Source organism: Triticum dicoccoides, chromosome 5A (assembly GCF_002162155.2).
Source record: "Triticum dicoccoides isolate Atlit2015 ecotype Zavitan chromosome 5A, WEW_v2.0, whole genome shotgun sequence".
NCBI lineage: Eukaryota > Viridiplantae > Streptophyta > Magnoliopsida > Poales > Poaceae > Triticum > Triticum dicoccoides.
In genome coordinates, this window is record NC_041388.1 from 660,145,742 (window position 1) to 660,149,725 (window position 3,984).

The window sequence follows — 3,984 nt, forward strand, 5'->3', positions numbered from 1 at the left end:
TGACCTAGATCCTCTAATCCTCATAATTAGAAGCCCAATGTGGTTCTAATCTCCTCCGTCTAATTCTCCGACAGAGATTAGCTCTGGACGGCGAAGCGCTATCGGACTGTGAAGACCGTATGCTTGCAACTCGTAGAGATGCCGTGCTTTCAGTCTTTCGCTCGACGGACTGTTCGTAGGTGGTTCGCTGGATCGTTCATCTACGGTTTGGGGGACTCCAAGTACGATCTACACCGATTCGTCTTCTTTCGCTGCAACTCGGAGTCGGTAACGATCGAATCCAAACCATTGATGCATCTTCATGTTATTCCTGGGTGATCGTAGGGTGCCTTTTTTTGTTTTCTACTATGCTTCCCAATAGTTACCGCTACCATATGGAAACAGGGCGGCGGTGGCACAGAAGTCAAGGACAAGGGGGAGTGCGGCGCGGCGCACGGAGGAAGATGGACATCAAAGACATCAATGCACGTAGTCTAGAACTTTCTTTTGACACATTAGTAGTCACGCACGTGCAACGCATGTATAACAATGTGATTTTTTTTAGTTTATCCTAAGAAGCAATTATTTAAATATAGAAGGAACAAAATTTAACAATGTAATAACATAATGAAGGCAACAAAATTGTGCATTGTATTGGTTTCTATTTTCAGGCTAGAAGATGGCAATTTTGTGTAGTGCTGCTATTTTGCATACATACTGGTGAGTTGTACAAGGAAAACTATTCTTTACGAAGTGATGCTAAGGAAAGAAAAGCTTCAAAGTTGGCTCAGAGAATCACAAACTTCTTTCTTTATGTAAACGGACAGTTAATCGATATGCAGAAAAAACATTGTCGGCATATAAAAAATAACTGAATACCAACCACCAATTCTTGTTCGAGGAAAAAATACAAATGAAAAATTACAAACTGTTGTACATTACTCGCACTCAAACGTAGGTAATTTATTCTTGGACATAAGGCTTCACTGAGGGAACTTGCAGAACCTCTCGTCAGAAAAAAAAGTGAACAGAGGAACCAATAGAAGCTAACCCCTGTAAAAAATAGTGTGATTAGGAAGATGCCAATCAGGGCCAAAATAGGCAAAATGCTGCTCACTTGTAGGTGCCCAGAAATATCTAAAAGTATTACGAATGCATGAGGTCGTATGCATCTTCATTACATGACTTAGAACAACCTTAGCTTCCCCACAAAAAAAAAGAACAACCATATAGCACACTAAAACTTGCATCTGCACCGTAAGCAAAATATATTAAAAAATTATGAACCAATGGAAGCCCGGTTGTTTTCTCCGTTCGGTGTTTCTGTTAGGAAGTGAAACTAAATAACCAATACCATGATGTATAGAAGTTAAAGAATACAAGGAAAGAGGAGATATGGCTTTGAACATCAAATTATATGCAGCAAGCATATTCTTAAGCTTCTGTAGGAGCTTTGCTAAGAAATTTTGATAACCAATTTAGATTGTCTGAGCAGAAGTATTGATCTCAGATTGTCGGTTGTACACGTTTAGCACGGGTATCTGGACTGTAAAATCTGAGTTCAGCGGGTATGATGTTGTTTTTGGATCTCCGCACTGTATAATTTTACAGGTTTATTTACTAGATAAGAGGTCCATATTTTTGTGCAGGTTGAATTAAAAAGCACACTGATGGAATTTTATACCTCTCAGGCCCCCTCCCCCGGGGAAAAAAAGCTTAGAGCGTCTAAAGCATTCACCATCTCTGATAGTGCACCCATGATACAGCAAGAATTCTGAATCTCTGACGACTGAAATAATGAACATATTAGTAATATTCAGTTCAATCCATACGTAAAAATAGCAGTAGATTGCAATACAAAATGGAGTTAAGAAATAATATAAACTAAACTAACATAGATGTGTCGTTCAAATATTCTCACTGAAGACACAACAAAAGAAAATACACCTGTCCGATTACAGTAAAGAGGCTAAAACAGAGAATATGGAGAAGTGGAGATAAATCAGAATAGCACTATTCATCTTGAATTTACCAGTTATCACTGTACTACATGATCATTCATGTAATGTCAGTCCAATGCATGAAATAGTAATTCAGGTTACCCACAAAACTATATGTATCCATCATATATTTGTCATGCTTATGATCAGAAATTTCTTACACACAAGGATACTTCAAGAGAAAAAGTATCATCTGTTAATTCATGGAAGTACCTCAACAGAATCTCTACTGATGAGCCACTTCCAGTTTTGCAAATGGTTATAACCAAAGTCCTTGAATTTACCAGTTCTCATTGTACTACATGATCATTCATGTAATGTCAGTCCAGGGCATGAAATAGTAATTCAGGTTACCCATAAAACTGTATGTATCCATCATATATTTGTCATGCTTATGATCAGAAATTTCTTACACACAAGGATACTTCAAGAGAAAAAAAATCATCTGTTAATTCATGGAAGTACCTCAACAAAATCTCTACTGATGAGCCACTTCCAGTTTTGCAAATGGTTATAACCAAAGTTTATATGAAACATTGAAATATCAGTAGGCGTGCTTAGTAAAGGTTATGCTGACATACCTGGTTTCCGTAGGGGTACACGAAATCAGCAGTCAGCTCGACGTAGTTGCCCTTCATGACACCAGCGGGCCTCCCTTAATCCATACATGGTGCTGCCTTTGGCACCCTCCTGCAGGTAATCTGTTACACTACACCAAACATGACAAGCAACGATAGGAATTATTCAGGAAACACCTCCAAACAACAAAATCTAATAAGATTTATCCTCAGATTTTCCATCAGAAAAGAGATTGACAGTGCACTAACAGCTCTCCGATTCAATTATAAACGCCGATTTTCAATTTCAGTTGGCCTCAACTATTGCTAAATGAACGTACAGCTAGAGATCAGTCGCACTTACCAAAGAAGTCGATCCATTGTCCCCCTGGAACCTGGCCACCAGGAAGCACGATGCCGATCTTGAGCGGCTTCGTCGCGACGGGCTCGGCCGACGGCAGCACGGCCGTGGACAGCGGCCGTGCAGGCTGGAGAACAGCTTGGCTATCTCATCTGCGAGATCGAATGACGACCATCAAATCCCAAATTCAAACCCACCCAGCCCACGATCCGTCAGGCAAGATCCGGGAAGGACGCAACCCAGGAAAGAGGGCGTTCATTACTCACCGGGGCTTCTAGCGGCGGTGCTGGCCGGCTCGTCGGCGAGCGTGAAGTGGGAGCGGAGGATGGAGGGGAGGGGCAGCGTGTGCGCGATGCGGCTCGTCTGCACCTCGCTGTAGATGGATGCAAGGCGCCTGGGCACCGGCGCGTTGTTAGCCCAGAACTACTGAGACCAGAGGGTCCTGACTATCTAACGGTAGTACTTGCACTCAACTCACTAGTAACACACGCACTCACTAGTGCAACACAAGACACATACACACACACCAAGAGGAGTACTGCTTGAGGCTGATTGCCTTGCTTTGATTGGAATGGAATGATCTTACAGCGACGGGCATCGGTCCTTTATATAGCCTACTGAACCGACTATAGTACGTACGTGCTGATGTCAATTACCTAAGTGACATCATGGCTGACCTACAATAGTAGAAAACCAAAATGGTCTTGCCAAACTTACTGCTACTCCCTTCGTAGTTAAGTAATACTACCCTGGTGCATGCATGTTGCCGACATGCAGCCTTGGAGACAAGTTTGACACAACATTCTCCCTCTCAAACTTGTCGAAGGAGCTTGGTGTCGATGATCCCAACCTTGTCGCACAACTCCTGAAACCGGACACGACCAAGTGACTTGGTCAGGATGTCCGCTTCTGCTCACCAGTCCGGATGAACTCCACGATAACCGTGCCTTTCTCGACGCAGTCACGTATGAAGTGATAGCGGAGATCGATGTGTTTGCTGCGGCCGTGAAGCACTGGATTCTTGCAAAGGGAAATCGCCGACTTGTTGTCGACGAAGATGAGCGCAGGGGCGGTGTCCTGATTCAGC

The 3,984-nt window shown here is 42.8% G+C and overlaps 1 long non-coding RNA gene across 2 annotated transcripts; it reads right to left on the reverse strand.

Moving 5' to 3' along the window:
* Positions 1-761: 761 nt before the first annotated feature.
* LOC119303853 lies at positions 762-3,586 on the reverse strand. Of its 2 annotated transcripts, XR_005148005.1 has the most exons (6): positions 3,164-3,586; positions 2,901-3,049; positions 2,561-2,688; positions 2,193-2,277; positions 1,664-1,768; positions 762-1,032 (listed from the first exon to the last, which is right to left on the reverse strand). It is a non-coding gene; the product is annotated as an uncharacterized LOC119303853 (long non-coding RNA). The 2 variants fall into 2 exon arrangements; XR_005148004.1 differs by lacking the exon at positions 2,193-2,277 and having other exon boundaries at positions 3,164-3,575.
* Between the last annotated feature and the right edge of the window lie 398 nt (positions 3,587-3,984).